This window comes from Pempheris klunzingeri, chromosome 8 (assembly GCF_042242105.1).
Source record: "Pempheris klunzingeri isolate RE-2024b chromosome 8, fPemKlu1.hap1, whole genome shotgun sequence".
Lineage (NCBI taxonomy): Eukaryota > Metazoa > Chordata > Actinopteri > Acropomatiformes > Pempheridae > Pempheris > Pempheris klunzingeri.
Genome location: NC_092019.1, coordinates 19,059,261 through 19,084,726, shown reverse-complemented (window position 1 = coordinate 19,084,726; position 25,466 = coordinate 19,059,261). Strand labels below are relative to the sequence as shown.

General features: G+C 44.3%; 1 protein-coding gene across 1 annotated transcript in view; it reads right to left on the bottom strand.

Annotated features, from left to right (window-relative positions):
* erfl1 (Ets2 repressor factor like 1) overlaps nt 1–25,466 on the bottom strand; it is a 49,384-nt gene that overhangs the window by 15,795 nt on the left and 8,123 nt on the right. Inside the window, exon 2 of the mRNA XM_070835760.1 lies at nt 20,096–20,257. The gene's annotated coding sequence lies outside the window, so the exon portion shown is untranslated. The remainder of the gene's footprint in view (nt 1–20,095; nt 20,258–25,466) is intronic.

The following is a 25,466-nucleotide window of genomic DNA, read 5'->3' as shown; positions in this document are numbered from 1 at the left end:
TAAGGAAACTTGTGTTTTTTAGACTTTCATGAAAGGCGGAGGACTCCAACAAGTTTTGAGACGAGGTGAGTGGAGATGAGGATGTGAGTGCGCGAAACGGTATTAGTATGGTATGGAACGGCGGCCTTAAGAAAATAAGGAAAAGAAGGGGAAAAAGGATGAAGAAAAAAGTATCAATCGATAGGGTTAAATTATTCATCGTCATTAATTATCGATCGCTCTCCGCTGCCGGCTCGTCCGCCTCGCGCCAGAGTTGAAAGGAGGGAAAGCGCGCTTTATTAAAACCGGCTCGAGCCTCATTGTTTCATGTCCCGCGGCAAAGAAAAAGCCCGAGTTTGGCTCTGCCCGCGCCAGTAGAAAAACACACACACACACACACTCACGCACGCACACACACATTGCTCCACCTCCCTCCCTCGCGCTCTCCAGCTCTCCTGCTCGCGCTCGCTCTCTCTCTCTCTCTCTCTCTCTCTCTCTCTCTCCGGACGCGCGGGAGGAGCTTTGGGGAGCCTCGCGCGGTGTTCACGGGGCGGCTGTGTCTCGCGTGGATCGATGAGGGATCAATGGCTCGCGCTGACTAATAGCCAGAGAGCGCCTTTGATCTCGCGGCTGAGAGATCAAAACCTGCGCGAGAGGGAAGAGAAATAGGAAAAGAAACTGCGCCGGCGAGCTGACCTTCACTCACACACACACACATATATATATATATCTACACACGCACACACACGTTTACGCAAAAACCCACGTCGCCTACGCACGCGCGCAGCTTTTAGGAATTTGACTGCAGGATATCCTACCAGCAAACAAACTATGGGAGATGCATTACTAACGAAACTGCAGGGCGAATATTCACGGACGCATTTAGAATAATAACCCATCTGTCTGTGGGCTAAAACACAGGTCCTCCGCACACACCCTAACACCACGCGCACACACACACACACACACACACACACACACACACACACGTGTACACGCACCTGCATACGCACACACCACCTCGCTTCCTAGTCCAGGTTGTTGCTCTTGATTTTGACTTCCTCAGACAAGGTGACACCGTGAGAACAAGGAAACCATCTGTTGTTTCCTGGGAGCAGATGAGTGTCCTATGGGCTCAGCTTCACGCCTATATAGAGAACAAGGAGGTGTGTGTGTGTGTGTGTGTGATGGAGAGTGGGAGTGAAGGCGGCTGCAAAGTCTAAAAAAAAAAAAAAGGGGCAGTTTGAAAAAGGCAACAAAATTTGTCCTAATATGGAGCAAAGTTTAAGGACGTGTGAGCAGGTTTCTTATTTGAACTTCATAATAGTGATACAGATGTTCTCAGGTCACCATCATCTACTTCTACTTCCTGTTTCCTGTGTAAAGCTCTGGTCCCCTTTAACATAATGTTATTTAATTATTTTGATACTTAATGACTTTTACTAATTTTGGGAGAATTGCTGCTTAACATAATTTTAAACTGATGATGTGCTACTTTTTAAGCCTCTTAGCCTAAATACTGGGATGTGTGTTATTCCACTTTCATTAGTTCACTGGAGGTCTGATGGTTTGACCTCTCTGCGCTTCAACTGACTCCAAACAGAGGCAAGATAACATATTGAACGTTTCTTTGTCTATACATGGCTTTTTGGCAAACAAAAGGAATATATATTTGTTTATGCACGGCACATGTAACAAATAAATCGGCAAATATTTCCTTGGCTGGTGTAACAGAAATGCTTTATGGTCACCTTTGCGTGCAGAAGCCCAGTTTGTGGCGATAGAGAAGGAGAGTTATGGTGCGGACACATTCAGCAGTGAGCTCTGTCGGACACAAAATGAAGTAAAGACTCAATAGAACCACAACATAATTCCTTGTAAAATAGTGTCTCATTTTCTACACTTTCACCTGAGTAAATGCTCTTCCCTCTCTCTCTCTCTCTCCTCATCATGCTCTCTCTATCTCTCTCTTTATCCCCCCCACCCCACTCACCCGCCCTCCCTCCTCTGGTCAGTGAGTTACTCTCTCTATCGCTCTCACTTCCCGAATTAACCACTCAAGAAGTCACCACCGACTCAATCAATAGCTCATACATAAACCCTGCTATAATCGCTCCCCCTGCCCGTCTGTCTGCCCCCTCCCTCTCCCTCTCCTCACCCCTTACCCCCTTCTTCGGCTTCTGACACTCCTCTTCCTCTCCTCCTGTGTCCCACTGTTTGTCTTTTAAAATTTTTTTTTTTTTATTATTTTTTTTTTTATACGTCTTCATCCTGTCCTCTAATTATTTTAGACACTCTCCCCTCTTGTACAAAACCATCAAATCATAAACACAGGCAGGGAAATCAAGATCTTTCTCTTTAAAAAATAAAAGTCCCTCACACCTCTGCTCTTTAAGCCTGCTCTTAATTTGACCTAATTATATGGAAAGACATGTCTTTTCTTTGAATGACTGAAGTTTGTACTTTTAGAAATTCTCAACCTGCCTTTCTAGGTTCTATTTTGTCTGTTTACAGACAAGATTATGGTATATTTAGAAAATGCAACACATAAGAGGGCAGAGCAATAAAGTCCTCTTGTTTCCTTTGTTATCCCTGACGTTTACGCAATCCATCAGCCTTTATCAGGACTAAGACAGGCAATAATAATCACATCCAATCTGGACTTATTATACGTCTTGTGCTGAATGTTTAGTCTGAAAGGCGACCTGATGCTACTCTGGGAATATTTTTAACTCCTCTGGTTTCACTAACCCTGCTATGTTCCTTCAGGGACTTGATATTTGTGTAGCATCCCTCTAAAATTTATTACAGGATCACAGTAATTCTTTTAAGTGCAAGGGCACCATCGGCCCATGTTAGTGTGTCCAGCCAGAATGGGCCCAGTATTGCGTTATAGCAAAGACAAGGAGACATCAATATTGCATTATCTCATGTTTAACTGTGAGACACAGATAGTTGTTTTGGGGGCCTTAAAGATATTGTATTACCAAAGGAGATACAGGCAGACATCCACACACACACACACACACACATGAGGAGAGAAAAAGGAGAATAACACACAGAGAATTTTAAAATTATAAGGCCTCTACACACCCTCTGCTCATAGCCCCTCTCTGTCTCTCTCTCTCTCTCTCTCTCTCCCTCTCTCTCCCTTCACTCGCTTCTTCTCTGCCTCTCTCTCCTCTCTCCAAAGTCTTTGATTCGTCCGTACGGTTTGATCTGCGAGAGAGCGAGTTTTGTAAACACATTTTTCACGATCATATAGCCACGGGCAAGGGGAGCGTGGGGCGCGGAGGAAGAAGAAGAAGAAGGAGAGGGAGAGAGAGACTCAGAGAGAGAGTGAGAGAGGGAGAGAGAGAGAGAGGGAGGGACGTTTAATGAGCGTGCAAGATGGAGAGACAGACTGACAGAAAATGCAAGGATGGAGCCTCAAATATGACTTACTGCTATAGTGCACACAGCAACAAAGACACACACACACTCACATGCAAAACACACACACACACACACACACACACACACAACTGAGACCAGACTGATGATTTTGGCACAAGCAAAGCATCACAGGGGTTGACGAAATGTGAAGCAACAATGAGAAAAAGCAAGTTATTCAGTTTCCCTCATCATGGGGGGGTGGGGGTGGGGGGGTGACACTCCAACACTGCATTTCCCGATATGACACTTCCTGACTGGTGCACCCATATAGAGTCACTCTCTCTCTCACACACACACACACACACACACACACACACACACACTCACACACACAGACACACAGAGTAAGTGATGCATCTCGTTTGGGATGATGAACACAGAAAACAGAGAAACAGCGTCTGAAAAACAGATTATGGGGCGAGCCAATATAAGGCAGAGCACAGACGGTAAACACGCCATGGTGTAAAGCTGAACTAATAAAAGTGCGAGGCTCTCATTCCTTACATTTCTTCTTTTTTTTTTTTTTTTCACTTGGTTGGAACACTTTCTTTTTTTCATCTGGCAGCTGCTAATCCGGTTAGGTTCGATTGGCTCCGGTAATGGCGCTAACCCGTCGCTTCTATACCGACTCGTCTCCGCGGGACGCGGCGGAGAGGGGGCGACTCCGGCTCGGTGTGAGCGTCAGACAGACACCGGCGACGGTAACGACCCGATCCAACGAAGAAAAGGAAGATAATAAAGAAGAAGAAAAATGTGTGGCACTAACCCCCCCCTCCCCCTCCCCTCCCCCCTCCCCACTCAAACTTTAAAACTTCCCCTTATCTTTGCAGATGTTTTAAGAGAAAAAATATTAATAACTGCTCGACAAAGTTGGTGCAGGTGATACACAAAACCGTAAAAGAAATTTGGACTTCCTCCTATGAGTTAATTACCCCCCCCAAAAATAAATGTCTGATCGCCTTTGCCTAATCACGCTGCACACCCTTTCAAAATAAAAGAATTTTGGATGAATTAAAACACGCGCAAGGTTACAAATGGAGGCCAGAAGGCTGCTAATATGCACACATTAATTCTGCATAATAATAATAATAATACTCATAATAATCTATATATTATATTTACACGGAGGCACAGCCAGCATGCTATAACTTCTTGATGAATTGACTTTGGGCAAAGCACGGGCTGGGGTTACATGCAGGCCATCACATTTAAAGTGCTTTTCCACTTCGAGATTTGTTTGTTTTCCTAAAAGACGGGGAAACACTCCTCAACAATTCTGCACAAATCCCAGGCGTCAGTCGTTAAAGAATGATTTTCTTTTCATTTTTCCTTTCCTTCCATTCTTTCTTTTTTTTTTTTTTCTTACTTAGCCTACTGCTTTTTAGAAAGACGAATAGCTGCAAGCAGTAAAGTCGGTTGTCAGTGTGTGTGTGTGTGTGTGTGTGTGCGTGTGTGCGTGCATATAGTGCAGTGCAGTGCAGCGTTTCCTCTTCCTCTCTCTTTCTTCTCTCAGTCTTTTCTGTCCGGGGAATTGTTCTCAACGTCCACAAACACATTGCAAATACCCGCCGGCCCAGCTGCATCGATTTCTAATTAGACGCCAGGATAATCGTTGGAGAGAGATGAAAAAAAAGGAGAGGGTGATAGCGAGACCGAGTAAATAAATATATAAACGAATTAGAGTCCAGATTAATTGAATGAATATGAGCATTAAAAAAGAAACAAGGGTGATCTTGGCGGATAAACCTTGCGTGGACTGAACGGGGAAATAAGGCGGATATGCAGAGGAACAAAGGCTGGGACGTATGCAGAGAGAGGACGGGGATTTTATTTCTAAGGGTCACCAGAAAGGGGGAAACAAGGGCCTCCGTTTTGTCAGGGATTTATCCTGCAATTACTGCCAGGTGCATATTGGTGTCTGTGATGATAAAGTAATTTTGTGAAGTTCAAAAAGTTCTATATGGTATCAAGGCCATTTTTTTTTTCCTGCAAGAAAAACACGAGTGATGTGCAAGGAACAAGCAGGAATTTCGCCCAGAAGTGGAGGAAGATGATCATATTGTCCAAAGTGACCCACTAAAACACGTGCATGCATAATGGCGGCTGTGAGCGCGGAGGGATTGGAACCCACTGATAATTGCTGCGTGGGTGTTTCTGCAGAGGCCTGAAACTGTGACAGCAATCAACCTTGAACTAAAGCCACAGCTGGATTATCCAACTTCTCTCCTGTTCAGTCAAATTTCTCCCCCACCCACCACCCTCTCCTCCTCCCCCTCCCTCCCTCCCTCCCTGTGTCTCCTGACAGAGTGTGACAGGGGGTTAGCCGGGGAGCTCAGGTAGCTCGTTTACTTTAATTAACGTTTCATCATCCTCGGAGCGGGACCGCGCACCGTATATACTCTTTCATGCTGCTCCGTCTCTCATCCCTGTTCTCCATCCATTCATCATCAGCCCTCCCTCTCCCCCCCCCCACTCTTTCTCTCTCCCCCCCCACCTTCGGGCTCACCTCTCATCTTTTCTTCAACGACTCGCCACATCGCCCCCTGCTCTCTGTCTCATGTCCACTCAGGCACATACAGGATAATAATTCAAACACTTTCCTTCCTTCGCTCCTGCCTCACTTCCCTCCTCTTCCCGACGCCTCTTCCACCTCCTCCCTCTTCTTTTTTCTCTCCCCCTCCAACTTTGTTACTTCTCTCCCTCAACTCTTTTTTTCTCCCCTCCTCCGTCCACCCCCCTCCTTTCACAATCACAATCATATCTGCTGTAATTACAAGCTGCTTTAAACCGGCCATTGTTTTTGAGGATGTTGTAATAAAAAAGAAGCTCAAAGTCGAGGCAACTGTTCGGCCTATTAATAGGGAGCATTACAATCATTATGTAGTCCATGATGACCGTGGAGGAGAGAGAAATGGGGGAGGAGGAGTGTTATTGAGCCGTATTGACCGCCTCTGATCATATAATAGAAAATAAACCTCCAGCCGGATCATCATCATGCAGGTAACCGCGATAGATAAAATCAATTTGAGCTCTCTCTCTCGGTAGGCTTGAGTATCACTTAGTGAGCTAATGTTTCCATAAGCAGCTTGATATTATTATTTATGCCTTTTCCTCCCCTGATACAGTTAGTCGTCCTTGTTAAACTGAGCCTAACTCGTGCTTGGTTTGACCTTGTGTGCAGGTAGAGAGATCAGGCTGCACAGATTGAGGTGTGCTGTGAGATGAAGTCCGCACTTTACACAGTTTGGTGCAAAATCAACATCAAAATGCGGAGCTTCTGTAAACTGGGATCTCTTTAAAGTTGATCTAACTTCTGATTTGCGGCAATTCTTCCGTAAGGTGTTTCTGAAAACTTTTGTTTGTGCGCAACTTGCTTCCAGCCTCATTATGGCAACATAATAAGATACAGCTGACAGGCATTTCCATTTCAGATCTCAAATAACTAACACTTAAGTAGAGCAATTCAATAATAATAAGATTTTAGAAGAAAAAAAAAAAATCCAACTGTCAAACCGCTCCTGTCTTTCTCTACTGAGAGCTGACAGAAAGGTTTAATGAGGGCGAGCCAGTTATCGCGATGTTTGGGGAAATACCTTTATGGAAGGTGAGCGCTTATGAAAAAGTGAAAGGATGGCGCGAGGAATTACTATCTTTGACTGTGCTTTTGAAACAAGCAACGATGCAGAGAAAAGTTGTCACTTACGGTGTTTGGCTTGTCTGAGTGAGCCTGAAGGCTCCTCTGGTTAAATTATTTATCCCCAGCTTTCTTCTTGCAGTAATTGGCCCTCACTCTCATTTGAACTTTGAAACATTTTCCTGAGGCCATAAAACAATGGTGGGTTTAAGTTTAGCTAAATTTCTATGTAGGGCCTATAACAGTTCATTATGCTAATTGAAATTACGTAATAACATATAGGATAGAATTAAGGATAGGGATTTAGTCTAGGGGTATTCCTACTGATTATTCTGAATATCACAATTATCCTATAATAATGACTGATTCTACTGTAAAAATCTAAAGACAAAAAGTTGGAGGATAGTCAAATCACATAAACCTGTCCTATATCTTGCGAGCTTAATGAAAAAAGGAATGAGGAAAATGAATCAATAAGACCAACAGTAAGAACTTGAGACTATGACAAACCAATAGTAGTGAATCCCCTTGGAGCCAGCTTTGAGCTGGAGTTTGATAAACCGGTGGAAATGGCAGGTGTTACACGAAGCAAAAAAAAAAAAAAAAAAAAAGGTAGAAAAAAGTAAATGCAGTTAGACTCATATGGTTCGGTGTGGTCTGGGCGTGACTCTAAGACGGCCTGGGACTCAGCATGGAGCATTTTGAGAGTTTAAACAGTTTAAAACACTTACAGTGGTAACCGGATTTGTAGCCTTGTGGGGTTAAGAACTTGATGAAATCCGCAGTGCCCGCTGGGACTTTAGAGGTGAGCGCTCACATACAAATTGCCATTGATAAAGAGAGAAGGTGAAGCTCCACCATTATAAACCTTAAACCTCATCCCTCTCGCACTGGTTCACACGAAGAAACTATTCTACCCAGACTGCAGTGCAGACGTCACTATCTGGGACCCTGGAGGGGGGAGGTGAGGCTGACATTATTTCACGTAAATATTTTTGCTTTGTAATTATTTACAATGGAGCCATTTATTTTGACAAGGATCACCCTGACGTTCAAGATTGTGTGACACGGGAACATTTCGGCTTTGTGGTGACCTTTGAGAGTGCAGTGCAGACAGTAACTGCTGCTGCTCAAATGTGCCCTCAGTAATAGAGACAAACTACAACCCCGCTTGTCTGGATTTTCAGATATGCACTGTGATTAATAAGCGCCACACATAAAGCATTAGCATGACAAAACGCCTGCCTTCATATAGAACAAATAACCACGGTGCAGTAATGTGAATGTCCCATAACACCCAGAATAACCAGATATCCCTGGTGGAGCAAGACCGACAAATGGCCCAAGCTGATATATTGGGCAACATTAGTTTATTCTAAGCAGATATTTGTTTATATATAAGCAAACAGTTAAAACATAAAATTGACAAAAGCTGACAAAATACGTACCAAAGCAACATCTTACCTAAGCTCACTAACAACTTGAACCTACTTGAACCTGTTTCTGGAGTTAGATGGAAACTGGAGTGGCACATACATGTTGACCCAAGAGAGTATATGAAGAGAAACCCTGACCAACACCTGGCCAGTGAAACCTCCCGTTACATCCCTTCAGGGTGTTTATCATTACTCTCCCAGTGTCTTCCCCTTCAGTCTAGTTAGTGTGGCACAATGAGTCTATATGATCTAATAATAAAATGTGGGGGCGTCCAGTTGGCTTAAGGGTGTAAGATATAGACAAATAAAGGCCAAAATGCCAGAAAAAATTAATTAATCGTGGCGTAAGCAGCTAAGCTGTTCAGTGAGATGTGACAATAAAATAAACTGTCAGCATGACAAAAGCTAAATTTTAACAGCTTTTCAAAGCCAAGTTTATCCACCAGATCGACCTGACTGTATTCAGCAATGAGGTCATCTTTACACATCTTTAGTCATGTTGATAAATTATTCAGTTGTTCGGTAACTTTCTAAAATAAACAACTAACAAATTTATAATAAACAACAAAAGTATCGTACAGAAACACATGCAGTCCGGAGAATCAATGATCAATGCGGAGAATCAACTCAACTTAATGCCACATTTCAAATGGACTTGTATTGTACTGTGGATCGTATCGTAGCTTTGCTTTCAGACAGTTTTATGTTCCTACTAGGGTACAGGGACCTTAGGGTCATGAAACATATTCAGCACAGAGATGAACACAAACTTTGAAGTCAAGACCATATTTCTGATTTAAACAAGACACAACAAACTTGAGTTCAATGAGCACAGAATGTGAATGAATGGACGTAAAGCCTCCGTGATATACTGTTGTTCAAATTTAAAATGAATACTGTCTCTTCTGTTATGACTCTGTCCATATTTACTACAATATCTAACGTTTAATACTATGTCTGTCTCTTCCCATAACACAGACCTCTTGGACTGTTTTATTTCTATTGAAGTCATACACCCATGTGCATGAGTGCAAGCACACACACACACACAAAAAAATTCATTCTCTCCATCTTTCTATCTGTGTGTTCCCCTCCCACTCTCTCTTATACAGAAACACACACAAATGAAAGTACACACACACACACACACACACACACACACAGCGCCCCGTCTGCCCCGGCCCCCGTCGGCCCTCTCGCCTGTGTGTGCGTGTCAAATCGAATCTCCACCTCAGTGCGTAGTACACCTGCTGTGCCGGCGTATAATGCGCTGCATACAGTGAGTGCACGATGACGGATTACTGAATTAGACCAATAATGACAAGTGACACTTCTGTTACCGCTCCCTGAGCCACTGCAGAGAGAAGGGAGAGGTGTAAATAAAGAACAGACACAGCGACGGAGAGAGAGAGAGAGAGAAGAGGGTGGAAAGAGAAAAAAAAACAATAGAACAGAGACGGAGGAAGTCATGGAGATGGATTGGGAATTTTCAGCTTGTTCTATAAAAATAAATAAGTTCTGTTTCATTCGAGTGCAACTTCTCTGTCTCGTATCTTTTTTTCCTCTCTCTGTTTCCACGGTGACACTGAGCTGTCATGGACTCTTGATAGCAGCTCTAACTAGATTCACATCACAATCAGTGGTGACAGTTTCTTTTTATTACCTTTTCCAGAGTCTATAGGACCAAACCCAAACCAAAACCTATCCTTTTCTCTCCCTCTCTTAATACAGATTTTAAGACGAGGTCCCACCTGGACCTGAACTGGGCCTGATAGATTCTTGTGGTCAAGGTGTCAGGCAAAGCAAGATCCTGGTAAGAAAATGCCGGCAACATTGCGGCAACCTCAGACGTTTGGCAAGACAGAACTGTTTTGAGAAGTTTTGATGTGTTTTCTTAATGAATATACATGAAATGTAGAGCAGGGTAATTTGTGAGTGTCCACCAGTTGTAGACCGGGGCAGTGTATCTGCAGGATGTCTGGCCCCCCCATGGACCTGGGTCTCCGCAGGCCTGTGCTCAGGATACTAAACCATGCCAAATGAGGAAGAGGAGGTGCAATCCTCCCTGGGACCACATGAATAAATCAGCCTACCACCCGGTGCTTCTGTAACGGGGCAAAGACTGACTGGAGGAGCACGCATACAGAGAGATGTACACAAACACATGCATTCATTCATACGTGCACACGTGCAGAGGAGAATCTGAAAAACATGGACTACACTGAAGGTGCGATTGGTGTGAAACACCAGTGGCTGTTTGCTTGTTTTTTGAGGGGTTGGAGACAGACTTCATGATGCGAACATCAATGAGAATATCTGTGTTGGCGCCCTGTCAGTGGTGTCAGTTTAACTGCAAGGCTCATCATCCTGTCTGTATTGTAACATAATGGAGAATCATTGGGGGATATAAGGCTGCCAAGTCCTCAAGTCATTGTGCCACAGTCGTGTTTGGCTTGTAAGCCAGTGCTCAAAGGCACAAGCGACTTCGAGAACGCACACGTTCTGTATGGCAACTTGATAGAGAAAGCCGGAATGAGGACGAACAAGGCTGCTGTGAAGAAAAAGTGAGCACTTAACTGGGACAAACACACACATGCAGAGGGAAGTGGAAGCACAATTGGAGTTGGAAAAAGAGAGCACAGGAGCGAGGGAGCAATAGGGGGAGCACAGAGGAAGGAAGACAGAAAGAAATATTGACAAAGCCTAGATATACACATAAGTCACCCGACACGACCCGCCTGCTCCCTGTATTTTATAGAGCTGCTCTGCGCTGGCGGAACAGCATGACAGGCCAGTTCCTTCAACGGAAAATATGGTCCCTCTCTAGCCTCCCGCCTCGCGCTCCGCTATCACTCCTGTTTTCTGTCTATCCCACCTGATATCATTCTGTCACCTCTGCGCCAGGCTCTTTTTTCTATCATCCCCCTATTTCTTTCCTCCCCGTTCTCGCGTTTTTATTGGTGCTCTTCATTCCACCCGTCATGTTTCAGTCCTCCGTTTCTATCCATCTTCATGTCGCTCTCTTAATCCCCTCTCATTTGCTCTCCTCGGCCCTCATCCCTCCCGTTTCTCTTCCTGCTCTCCTGGAGCCGTTTCCGCCTGCCGTCCCATTTCCACCTACTCCTCTCCGTTTCCCCCCATTCTTCCTGATTCATTTCCTCTCTGCTATCCATTCCATTCATCCCTCTCCCTCCTATTTGTGCCACGTACAGCGCCATCCCTCTCTACCCAAGGCTGTCCTATCTCTATCTTACACATCTCAAACTGCATTTCCTCTGACCTCCCTGGTTTTCCTCCATGGTTTTTAGTTCATCTGACACTCTTGTCTGTCTACCAACCCTGTCAACTTCATCCATCCACCTCTTTATACTTCAGCTTGGCCTTTTCACTTTAGCTCTCTCCTTTCTTCCTCCACAGCTTCTTCCTTCCTTTCTTATAGATGTCTCTTATTTCTCCCCTCTTTGAAATAAGCATCCGCATTCACCACATTTTCCACTATTTTGCTGTTCACACTGTTATCTCACCCTCAGGTTCCTCCTCCCTATACCTCCCTCCTTTTCTTTCTTTCCTTTTTTTTTTTTTTAAATTCCTTTCTTTTGTCTTTCTCTCTCTCTTTCTTTCCTCTCTTCTCTTTCTCGTCTCTCCCTCTGCATTCCAGCCGGCCCTCCCTCTCTCATCCGCAGCCTGAGCACAGAGCCCCATGTGTCGGAATCAATTAGGGCTGAGAGCCGTCGCGGCCGCTCTTTCACGGAGGTAAATATTAAACTGCACCAAGCACCGAGGTGGAAGAGAGAGAGAGAGAGAGGAGGGGAGAGAGGGAGCCCTCCGTCCCTAATCCACCGCATCGATCAGGCGGGGATGAGGGTAATATATTATTTTGACAAGATACGATTCTCCGACGCGCACCGCTATCCCCGGCGATCGATTTCTTTTTTCTCTCCTTTTTTCTTTCCTTTTCTCCCCCTCAGCAAGTGGGACATAGTTTGTGTGTTACTGTGTGTGTGTGTGTGTGTGATAGAGTGTGTGTGCGCGTGTGTGTGGATTTGTGTGTTGTTGCCGGGCGTCTTGGCGTGTGCATGTGCACTGGAGTGTGGATGGGTGACAATAGGAACAGCATTAGGAAATGTGGGGAAGAGATGAGGATGGTGCTGCTAGTAGGTCTGCGCTTTTACAAACAAGCTCCTGTCTAAACAGCTAAATCACACGCTCGCCCAAAGATGGATCGTTGAGAGGAGAATCTGAGAATCGCACTTTGTGTTTGTTTTGTGTGCGGAGTGTATGCACGGTGCAGCAAGCAGGGCAGCGTGTCAGGGTTACAGTTAGTCAAATAGGCAGAGCTGACCTATTGTAAAGTTAAGTGTCCTCCCCCGCACGGTCCCCTCTGCTCCCGTGCCTCCCCTCTATATCGCTTGGTAAACTGTGTCTAAATGCTAAATTCCCAGATCAATTTTTTTTATTCAACCTCTCCCCCCCATCAACGCGCTCCCTCTGCCCCCTGCCTCTGTCCTCCTCAGACAGCTTCACATCTCCCTGTCCTCCGGTGATGAAGGGTGTCCTACCAGCCTGATCTGTGCGGCTGTGTGTCTATGGGTGGCCGTCTGCACCTCAGTGTTTGTGTGCAGCATCTTCTGACAAGCAGGTCAGAAGGACCCTACAAAAAGCAGAACTTTTCACATCACATCCTTTGTAAAAGTGACAGATGCAGTTTTTGCAGTGCTGAATTTTATGGTTTCATCAGAGAACTGCAAAAGTGCTGTGACAGCTTTAATGGCTAAGTGATATTTTTGATTTGAACGTTGAATCAAGTGAATTTGTAGTGTAAAACTCACTGAGGATTAACAGCTCTACGTAGCTTGAAGCCCATTTTAGCTCATTGTTTTGTTTCTCTGACTCACAAATGGACTGCACAGTTGAGTCTCACAGCTCTCATCAGCTCCTAAATGAAATGATATGCAGCCCTTTCCATGTAATACGCGTGGATAAGGTGAACGTAGGATACCTGGCTGGCATGAAAATGCAGAAAATCAAAGTAAAGCAGTAGCTGGAGCGGAAAATCCAGCCATGTAGCTGGCTGAAGAGATGTGGTGGAGACCAAAATGTAGCAAAAAGGCCTGTGAATACTGGACTGTCATTCAAACACAGTTCCACTGCTCATGCTCATTGCTACTTGATAAGCTACTTGATAAGCTTTAACCCGATCACCAGTCAAGACTTTTGATGGTTGATGATTCTGCAAAACTTCGGAATACGTTCAATGACAGCGTTTCCTTTTTACGCCCAATGCCAACGTCTCTAAAATGATGGTTTTCTTTAATATCTGTGAATGGCTACTGCAGTATGATTTGGTTTAGTGAAAGATTGTAGTTATGGTTAATAGTAAAATGAACAATAATTGCAGGTTTGTGACGTAGAGAGCGTGCTACACACCAATCCTTCAGCTCTGCTCACGCACCCTTACACAATGTCTACAGAGCCTGTGTACCGAAAACAGCACATTAGTAGAGTAGCAGCAGGAGCTTCAATGTCGCACAGGGAGCGTTCAGGGACAGTATTGAGTGTAGGTCACTTGTATTTTGGCAATGCTCAGAGCTAACACACAACCACTGTATTAAGTGCGTAAAGTGGAAGAAAATATATGTAAACAGTAAAAATGTGCACCAGAATGTAGGTGTGACTATTTAGCGAGAGTGAAACCCGGCCTTTGTAGACAGCTGTACTGAGTAAAATAGAACTGTATCTGATCCTGTAAGCGTACGTTACGAATGCAGCTGAAATGCCTTGTGTAGTGCCACGCCACTACTTCCCACCTTGCTACTGTACATAAAGTGACTGATTGTAATCGGGCGTAAATTGTGAGGTGCAGAATCGTACAATATTGATGTAATTCCTGGGATACTCTTTCTCTGTCTGCTTGTTTGGGATTTTTTTTCATCCCCCTAGTCATCAGAAATTGATTAATGCAGCTTTAAGTTGTGTTTTCTGGAGTTAGGATGATCATGGTCAAGGTTAAGTGCGAGCAGCCAGTCCATACAGGCTATATTTTTCAAATACATCGTACAAACTGAAAATACCAATGAGCTCCTACAAATGTCCCATTAGGCCAAGCTTATGCATGAGTATGAGTGTGTGTGTGTGTGTGATTGTGCGTGAGAGAACATCTGCATGCAGAACGATGACGCGGGCAAACAGCAGAGATACAACCCATAGGACACTGTGTGTTGCAATACACTACATTGACTATAAAGGTTATACAGTCCCCGTGTGTGTATCAAGAGTGTGTGCAATTATATACACAATTTTTGTACGCGACTGTGTGTCTGAAGTCTGTATGTTCGTGTGGACGACATATTTCAGTACCAACCTGTCCTTTTGTGGCGATACGAATACACACGTCATGTCTACATGCACACATTTCGGCACCCAACTGGTTTCCTCTCCCAGAAAGCTCTGTCCAAACAAGCACAACACCCGCTGGCATCTCCTCCAGCTCACTCTGCTCCTCTTACTCCTCATCTCACACTTTCTCTGTTTCTGCCCGCCGTGACTTAGTTTTCCTGTTTCTTTCTGTCCGCTCTTGCTTTTATTGTGCCATTTTCTGCCACTTTGGTCCAAGAAAGGGAGGCCATAATGCAATCTCTCCCCCTCTCCGTCCCCTGCTGTGAGGGAGAGTAGCTTGGCCTGTGTGCTGGGCCGAGGAGAAGGGGGAGAGACGGGGTCAAGGTGAGCTCTAATACACTATTGATCCGCCCCAATTGAAAACCTGATGGAAATTTTTACCCCCTCCCCTCCCCTGCCTTCCTCCTCATCCTTCCCCCGCATCTCTCTCTCTCTCTGTTTTTCTCCCCCCTCCTTTCGTCTACCCCCCTCCCTTCCTATCTCCCACTCCTCTCTTCCCTTATGTCTTTTTTCCTTTCCTGTGTGTATCCTCTGGTGTCTAGAGTCTTCCTCTTTTTCAGTGTCTATCCCCGTTCACTCCAATCTGTTTTCTCCTCCAGCTGAATGTCTCTTTCAACCACTGACCACTTTCTCTCCCTCGCTATCTATCTTTGTGCTGGGCAGCGCTCTGCCTCCATGTCTTTTAAACCGCGCCTCTAATCATTTCCTCTCTTCTCTTCTACTCCTTGTGGTCTCGCCATCTCCCCTTTTTCAATTCTGTTCCTCTCTTTTTCCTTTAAATCCCTAGCTAACCCACCCCTCCCTGCTGTTTCTGTCTCTCTCACTCGTTTTCTCTCATCCCCCTCTCTGAGCGTGCATCAGATGGTCCATTTCTCTCTAACCCAGTGCATATTGATCCCTATGGCAGTAGCATGCAGGGTGAGGGCTGCGAAGACCACTGCTACAGTGTATTAAACGCCACAAACGCTTTGGACGTGGGGCCTGAGACACGCCTCCCCGGCAGGGCCCTGTCAATAGCTGCTCCCTCCTGTCAACAGCAGCCAAATGGCCTCTCAATCTGGGACTTGTGATGGGCCACAGATTGGTACACAGAAACTGCAATGGATGCACCACAGAAAAATAGCCAGAATCTTGATGGGAGAAAAGCCAGGATAAAAAATGAACTAAAGTAAGGAGATGTGTATAGGGTAATGTTCCCTGTGATAATGAGCTGCTTAAAAAAAAAAACAGATGTATTCAGCATTGATGGAAGTCAATAAAATCATGTAAAACCATTTCCATTCAGATGCCATAAAACGTTGCGCAACAAAATCTATGACCTCTGCTTTCAATTTACACCATTCTTTTCCTTAACAGGTTTCATAATAACACACTGTTGTCCTGCTGTTATGTGGAACAGCAATTATGGACGCGGTCGAGTGTGCTATATACTGTTCAAACACACATCAAACAAAAGAGGCACAAACACTGAAAAGACCTGAACAATAGAGGTGGCAGCAACAGAAGTAAACCTTTAACAGCTCCCCATTACTTTCCCACTTAACAAGACAGACCACAACCTCTCCCTCTCTCTGACTCTATGCAGAGTTGGCTGCTATCACGGCACTGCTTGAGTGGGAGATAAATGGAGTGAGTGCGTGTATGTGTGCGTTTGATTTATGTACTGTTGTGTACGTGTCAGACGGCCCGAGCTATCAGGACCACCATCTCCCAATAGACATAGAAATGCTACAGCAGTGGAGGGACCCCTCTGTCGACCCCGAGACCTCTGATACACATCTGGAACAACAGAGCACGCTGAGCCGGGATTGGAGGGGTTTGTTGGAGTAGGAGGAGGAGGAGGAGGAGGAGGAGGAGGAGGAAGGGAGCTACCTTCGTTTTTTTCTTTCCATTTTCATTCGAAGGAGATTTGTTCACTTTGCCCCTCACTCTCTGTCTTTCTGCTTCTGTCTTTTTCTCTTCTCTGCCACCTTCCTTCCACCTTGAACTCAACTTTACAACTTCTGTCCGCTCTCAGAGGAATGACCTCACAGGTTGCAGAGCTCTAACATGCAGACTGGGGGTCCTGGTTGGTTGCTTTCACATCAAGCTTCTGTCAAAAGTGTCGGCCGTTACTTCTGTATGATCCTGATCTCACGGGAAATCCATGGTTTGATCAAAAAGGAATTTCTGGTATTCAAAGGATATGTATGTCAGAACCTAATGTATTACCATTAAATATTATATATATATATATAATCTCTTATCATAACCTTTATTTGACCTTTAATAGTTTTCCCACCTCACATGTAGGTTGGACTCATGTGAAGTCATATTTTGTACGTGTAATAAAATGTTGGAACTGTGTGAAATAACCACATCTCACAGTCTGAAGTTGTTTCCCATGTTTTTCGGTATATGTTGCATTGCTTCTACTTTGTCAACTGTCTGGCATTCAGAGTTCAGACACCTGTTTTATTTTCCCTCTTTTCTCTTTCAGTCACTCTTTTCTTCTCTCCCCCGCTGTCTCCTCTCCCCCCCCCCCCCCCCCCCCCCTCTCTCCACCTTCTCCATCTATTTCTTTCTCTCTAGGAAGGAATCAGTCTCACCTTAATTGCTCTTAAATCGGATTAATGACTGACCGGGGACAACTTGACTTAATCTCTCTTCTAGTAAATCTCTTCCTCTCCCCTCTTCTCGTACATCACTCCTAAACATTTTATCCTCTCTCGCTCCTATCTCTTGTCTTCTCTTTTCCTGCCTTCAGCCCTCTCTCCCTGCTCACTCCATCTCTCTCCATCCTTCTCCTCCACTTTCAGCATCTCACCTTTTTTTTTTTTTTTCACCTCCTCTACCTCCTTCTTTCTCCATTTCATCTGACTCCCTTCTTTCTCCTCTCTTGCCATCACTCTCCCTGTGAGTCAATCATTCTTTCATCTTTTTGGACGCACTCTGTCATGCTTCAGCTCTGCTCATCATCCGGGTCCCTTCATCATTTTTCTCCGCTTCTTTTCACACCCTTTCGACAACTTTCTATCATCCTTTAACTTTGTCATCCTGAGATTTTGCCAAAACCTCTGTGACTTGGCTGTCACTCCATCTCTCCATTCTCCACTTTCTCTCTCTCTCTCTCTCTCGCTCTCTCTCTCTCCGTTTTTGTCTCCTTACAAGGTTGGCCAGTCTCAGGATGTTGTGTATGTGTTAGCGCACGTCGATGTGGTCCTGTCATTGCCTCCTAAGTGCTTTGGCAATACTAGGGATCTGCTGTCATGCCAGTGCAACTAATCTAAATCGAATTACACTGAACTTGTATTGAGATGGAGATAAAGGACACGAGCGTCTGTCTGTGTGATTGCTCAAGCAGCTCTCTGGCACCCATGTGAAAAAAAAGCACATGGACGAAAAGTGCACATGCGCACACACGCCCACTCAAGACATCAGTTTTGGTGACAATGACACCAATTTGATCATCAACCCAAATGAGATTAACACCAATAATAACGCAACAAGGACTAAGAAGTGCATTACAGTTCAATACAAAACAACTGCCGCCGTGTCATACTAGGGTGATCCTTGTTAAGGGTATAAGGGCAAAGAAATTGTGGCACCTTCCAAACCCCTGCAGTTCAAAAAACTGAGGGAAAAAAGAGCCCAGCCTTGTGGACAAAAGCTCATTTTCCTCTTGGTTGCACACTGCTGCAGGCGGGCTAACATGCCACAGGAGAATTCAACCACTCATACACCTTTGTTTTCCTCAGGTTTTTCTCAACTTTACACACAGCAGCAGAGCCTTAACGGAGACTGAACCAGGATTTCTATGTTGGCCCGGAGGGCATGTGCGTGGCCGGTCCAGCCTGAGGCGAATTTGATGACCCCAGAGCCACAACGTCGCCCGTTTTTTGTGGTTGTTTTTTTTATTTTTTTATTTTGGATTGTGACAGAGAATGGGAGAATCCGTCATTTCCAAATACGGGCACCTTTGTTCACTTTCCAGTTTTGCTTTGAGCCACTTCCACGTCCCCTGCTTTCTCACACTTCTCTCCACTTGCCAACTCTTTCAAAGCCTCCCCACCCACCTTCCAACCTTTGCATGCCAATCTGCTTCACAGCGCTCCTGTATCTGTCCTCTCTCTCTCTCTCTCTCAGTGCAGTCAGGATTAAGCATTTATCTCGGTGGTCCTCCTTTCGGCCCTAAACGCCCGTGAGGATGATAAGAGTCGCTGGGATTTGTCAAATTGTGCGCCATTGATTAACTGACCTTTCACGCCTGCAAGTCTCTCAGCCACTTCACTAACTGCCGACAGGCTAGATAGAGAGATAGATGGATACATCTGGCTGTTATTATTGTGTACAAGTTTGTAGTTACCAGGTGTGGCAGCAGGAGACAACCAGGGTATGAGGGCCACGGGGGAGAGGGGGGAGATGAGGGAGAGATAGGGGGGAAGCAGGACAGAGGCTTGGAGATGGTGGGAAAGATACAGAGGAGTCCTTCAATTGCCCTATGGGCTTGGAGTGTAACAGGTAGAAGTCTGTCTACAACCAAACAGTAATGCGTGCTGAATAATGAATAATGAAGCACAAATTTTAAGGTGCGCCAAGGGCCTAATATCAGATAGCAAGAATTAAGGGGGGGCAGGAGGTTTTGGAGGAAGCGTTCAGACATTGGCTGGTTGGAGCAGAATGTTGCATGTGATCGGTAATGGCCAAGGGCTATTGCATAGCGCATTGGACACCTTTGATTATTCACAGACAGGTCTGTGTTGCTGCGGCACCGAGACATTTTCAAAAGCAAGGTACGGGTATTTTTAAAAAAGCAAAAATTAAAAAAAAAAAAAATACTGAATCCAATTTGAAGTGTCTGAAACAAGAAAATCTTACCATTCAAAATTGAAGCTACACATTACATCACAATCAAAATGTCTTTGTTCATAATTTATCATGTGAGCAGTCAGGAACAATCACTGAGGGGGTCTAAATGAGTACTATTCTGACCATGTTTAGGCTGTCATTAGACAGTTGTGGTCTTCACTTTTAAGTCCACACGTGATTGGACATGGAAAAAACACACCTTGACCTTAAGTGACTTCAGCTCCTTGTGTATGTGGTGGTCTTTTAGCGCAATTGATCAGAATGGTTTTACAACACAAACGAAGGCAAGAGCCAAAAAAAAAGAAAAAGAAAAGCAGCCAGCAAAAGCAAAAGGGAGACCGAGATACTGAAGAGGAAGTTCACCCACCTGGACTTCCGCGTCGCCCCGCCTCAGAGATGCACCTGAGGCCGAAGCCCGATCACCGTCTCTCAGGCTGGACTGGAGTCTGTTCGCCGCTGCGCTTGTTCCGACCCGGGAGGGAGGAGGCGAGAGAGGAAAGTGCCGCTGTCGCACTGCACGAAGGCGTCACTAAAGAAAACCAAACCAAAAAAAAAAAAAAAAACAGACAATATATTCTCATTATGTCCGCAAGAACCTCTAACAAGTTACTGTGGACAACTTTTTCACCAGATTCAGAAATGGGACTAAATTACATGGGAATAAACTGACTGCGGGGCCGGAGACGCTCTGCTTCTTGGGCTGGTGTTGTGCTGTTTTCCCGCAGGACCACTGCTGCCCCGTAGACCACAGATCAATCACCTTATTTACTCTTTACTGTCAAACTGTAACGGAGACAGCGAGAGGGAGGAGGAGATGCCAGTATGAGACGCATTACTGTGGTACTCCTGTAATGGCTCAAATAATGCGCATAATACTGCACACTTGTTATGCGCACTTATTAGTAAATGACCTTATCGCACTTGGTGGTATTTAATCGTCTGTTGGACTTGATGTCTCTACAATAATCCAACAAAATCCCCAGAGTGACCTCTAACGTTGCTGTGTTCATATTGACGCCTTCGGAAAAGTGTATATTTGAGGTTGGAGCTATTTTTACGCGCGGGATGTTTCCGGGTTTGGCGGCACACAGAGCGGATACAGAGGCCCTGAATGCAGCTCAGCGAGGAGGCTCTGCTGTCTCGTTATCGATATCTGAGAAGCTTGCTGGAAAGGATATTGACCGCACTAACTAGCCGCACTTTGATCATACGAAATTGCTTTCCAGATGACAACACATTAAGGATGAGAGCATTTTTAAAAAATCAAACCCGCCTCTCGCACCTGTCAGAAGTTTCTTTTCCGAATGAGATGGAGATGAGGAGAGGTGAGAGCCCCCATAGGTCGACTGCTTTGATGAATAAAAGAAAGCCAATAGTCTATTTCCAAAAGGAGCAAGGGGGTGGGGGGAAGAGGAAAAACAAAGAAAAGAAAAAAGGAAAAAAAAATTGAAGAAGTGGGGCTACATCTAAAATCTTAATTCCTCACTAAAGAACAACGATCTCGGAAAAGTAAGTCGGACTCTAATCATACACTGGACTTAAAAACTCATAACTTCTAAAAAAAAAAAAAAAGAAGAGGAATTTAACAAGAGATAACAGCTCTAATAATAATCTAATCTAATAATTCTCTAAAAATAAAGCAAACGAACAGATGAACACATATAAAAACAGAAACAACAATATCTATATTTTCTTTTCGTGGAAGTGACGGCGAGTGAATTAAAGGGGAATTACGCAAAACAACAGCAAACCAGTATAGTTTTCACATTTTAAAGATTTAATTAAATCCCTTAATCGGAGCAAATTCAATTATTAAACCATTATCATAATAATACAATAAAATAAAAGTGTCAAAGCTGGAGTTTCGAGTTCAAACCAGAATGCTTGGAGAAATAATTGAAACCTTGAGTGCAGATTATTCGTTAACCCTTTATTAATAATAGACTAATAATAATAATAGTAACAGCAATAACAATATTAACATAATAATAATAAAATAATAATAATAATTATTATATTATAATAAACGAAAATGGGTTTTATTTTATTTTAGGCTTGTTAAATGAGAGCATGTCTACATAATTAAATTGGTTATATTATTATTGTCATTATTATTATTATTATTATTATTATTACTATTATTATTAATGATAATATTATGACCCTCATCATCCCTGTAAATAAATAAATAGAGCACACAAGTGCTATGAGTGACTGGAGAAGTATTTATGATATGTGAGTGCACAGTCTGTGGTAAATAGCAGCGGCGTTAAAGCGTTGATATAACAACAAATGTAATTGGACGGGTTAACGAGTTCATGCCCGGTCGTGCCGAGGTGAAGGATGAAGGAGGGGAGGGTGAGTGACGTGGGGAGAAATTTCCCCAAATGCCATTTAATGTCGGAAATATTTCCACCAAGTATTGACAGCACAGAGACGGATGAGACGGCCGGCGAGGAGAGGCACAAAACCAGGGGAATAATCCACACGAGGCTGGACAGGAAGAGGCTCAACACGTTGGCCTGGAAGTTCACATCCAGAAATCCAGCGGCAGGACCAAGTGTTTCAGGCCAGGAGGCTGACAGCCAGGCTGGGTGATTGGAGTGAAGTTGCAAAAAGCCCAAACGACTTTTGATAATGCCGGAAAACAGCTACAAATCATAATAAATAATACTGTATTTATTTCATGTTCTTATTTTTAAAACAAATGCATTATTAGGATTATTATTATTATTATTGGGTAAATTGATGTGTTGTCTACTGCAAATTAAACAAGTTAACCCAAAGCTTCCTCACTTGTAAATCCTGTTTATCTGCCAGAGACACGCACACACACACACACACACACACACACACACACACACACGCGCTTTAAAACTTTGTTGACGCAGACTGGTGAGTAAAGTTGGATGTGAATAACTGACGGAAGAAAAACAACATTGGCCGGAGTTAGGGTGGATCCATTGATCTATCTCTTAATCTGCAATAGTTACATGCATGTATTGATTTACAAACACTGTTTATCTGTAAATATACGGGCACAAATAATTGATGGAGTACACCCACGGCGCACATAAATATGCATCAAAGTTGTAAGGGGGTAAACACCTAAAAAGAAAAAAAAATCTCAAGAGAAACCAGCCAATACACATAAAGATTATTCCAAATATTATTTTTTTCCAAGTTTGGCTCCGCACTGTATTGATGCGCCCACTTCTGAAACAGACTCCCATGCGGGTCTGAAAGCACACACAGGCTACAAATCCCCGGCCTCGCTCCTGATGGAGTAAACTTCGGCATTTTCCTTGTGTGAACACATTGACGGATGGTCACAGATAGTCACAGTTGTGCCTGATTGGTTGATTTTTTTTTTTTTTTTTGGTTAGAAGTGTTATCAGACTGATGATACACATTTGAAATCTAACATTCTGTCTGGGACATTCTTGGAAAACTCAGGCTCGTCATGGCAGGTGGGTGAAGCCAAAAATGAGTCCAACTTTAAGACAAAAAAAAAAAACCAAACAAACAACGAAAACAAACAACTGATGAATTCATTAATTATGCTAATTAAAGACGGGAATAAACCAAAAATATCAGCAGGCACATTTACCCCCCAAGCTGCTGGCAGAGCTCAGGAGGCACGAGAGTGAAAAAGGAAGAAAAATAAATAAATAAATGCAACCGAGCCTGAACGTCACACACACACTCTCTAACATATTCATAAAGGTAAATTAACCGGGGTCACTCACACAGTGATGGACCAGACAGAGAAGAAGGAGAGAGAGAGAGAGAGAGGGAGGGAGGGGGTGGGGGGGGAGAGAGAGAGATGCACCGGCTGGGGTCTCGTGCAGCTCGCCCCGTGTGAGAGGCTGTTTAATTGACGGATGGATACGGCGGCGTGGAGGTGAGGGCTGGACGCTTTAACAAATAGAGACACTTAAAGGCTAATCCGGGCCAACGCCGACAGCTGAACGCATCAAAGTGCTTCGGTGCAGCCGAGACTTTCACACCTGCACACATGCACGCCAAAATAAAATAAAAAAAGAAGAATTAAAAAAATAAATAAACAAAAAAACCCAGCATATTTATTTATTTCCATCTCCTGGTGCGTGAGTGCGCGCTGGCAAAAGACTGAAAGTTTCCCAAAAGAAGCTAAAAACACTCAATCCAAGACGTGCCAAATCCTGCGTAAATTACGCACGCTTAACTTTTTACTGCAAGGTTCAACCCGCAAACTGATTATTATGAGTATTACAGGCAAAACAACTGTTAGTAGCAACAGCAGTAAAATAATGAACAATAATACCGCCAGCACATCTATTTCAAACACTAGTGCACAACCAACCAGAACTTTTTCTTCCACGACACACACACACACACACACACACAAACATAAAAATCAATTTTCCAAAATTTAAAATAAACGATAAATATTACAGGTGATAAATTGTACAGTGAAGACAACATACCTCCAGCTTTTATTTTCAGGAAGTGGTGTTAAAGCTCTGGCCGGCTGAAGTGCGACCGGTCTATCCACACGCGTTCACTCTGACGGCGCAGCGAGCCAGCGACCGGAGAGGCAGCACTACAACCAACCTGAGCCCGGGGAGGAGAGCAGAGGGAGGGAGGGAGGGAGGGAGGGAGAGGAGGAGGTGTGCATCTCTCTCTCTCTCTCTTTCTGTGTGTGTGTGTCTCTCTCTCTCTCCCAGTGTGTGTGTGCGTGTGTGTAAGTAGTTAATTAGTAAATCCCCATTCGCTGTGCCTCGGGTTGGTTTGTTTTCCCCGGTCGACAAGCCGAGAGGAAAGAGAATTTGAAGTAGGATTCGACCCGTTTCCGCTCCTCTGTCTCATATATGAGGTTTGTGTGTGTGTGTGAGACAGAGAGAGAGTGTGTGTGTGTGTAGTGTAATGATGTGTGTTTGTGTTTCTTTTTTTCAGGCTCTCTTTAGCACCATAAGAGGAGCCTGTCCATCTCCTCCGCTTCACCTCCTGGGCACCAGGGACTGCTCACTGTGATCATCAACACGTTGACCCCAAAAGTTGCTCAACTTGAGTCACTAAGCAATTCCCCAAAGGGGCTACGAAAGTGGTCACTTGAAGGAGTTGCAGGTGCAACTGGGATTCAATGTGCCTGATGGTGTTTTTATGAGACAAAGCCTCCACCTAAACTGAAGCTGGATACGAGTCTGAATCTGCGAGGAAGCACAGCCACTTCCTGTCTTTACATGGAGTGAAATGCTACCGAGAAACTTTCCTCTCTCCTCCATGAATATGAAGGAAACCCAAGCCACTCACTAAAGGTGTAGCCCTGCCTGTCAGTCTGGCTTAAGTAGATAAACCGCTACGAAGAAATTCACTGTTCTTGTCAACACTTTCCCTGCTGTCCCTGCAGCAAAACCCACATTGCGATGAAACACATGATCTGTCTTCAACTCAATAGCATTGCTTCTATCAACCGTCTACGTGGATGAAATCACACACACACACACACAGAGGAGAGGGCACGCTTCCTCTGGCTCACATGCCAGTAAATCGACTCTGCCCTTAACAAACTTTAATTATTTAATTGATCCCCAATCAGCAACTTAATAATCAATTAGGTAAACCTATGGAACTCACTTGAGTGCAGAGAGCTGGAATCTATGACATGGGAATCAGGAGAGGAGAGGAGAGGAGAGGAGAGGAGAGGAGAGGAGAGGAGAGGAGAGGAGAGGAGAGGGGTCGAAGGATAAGATAAT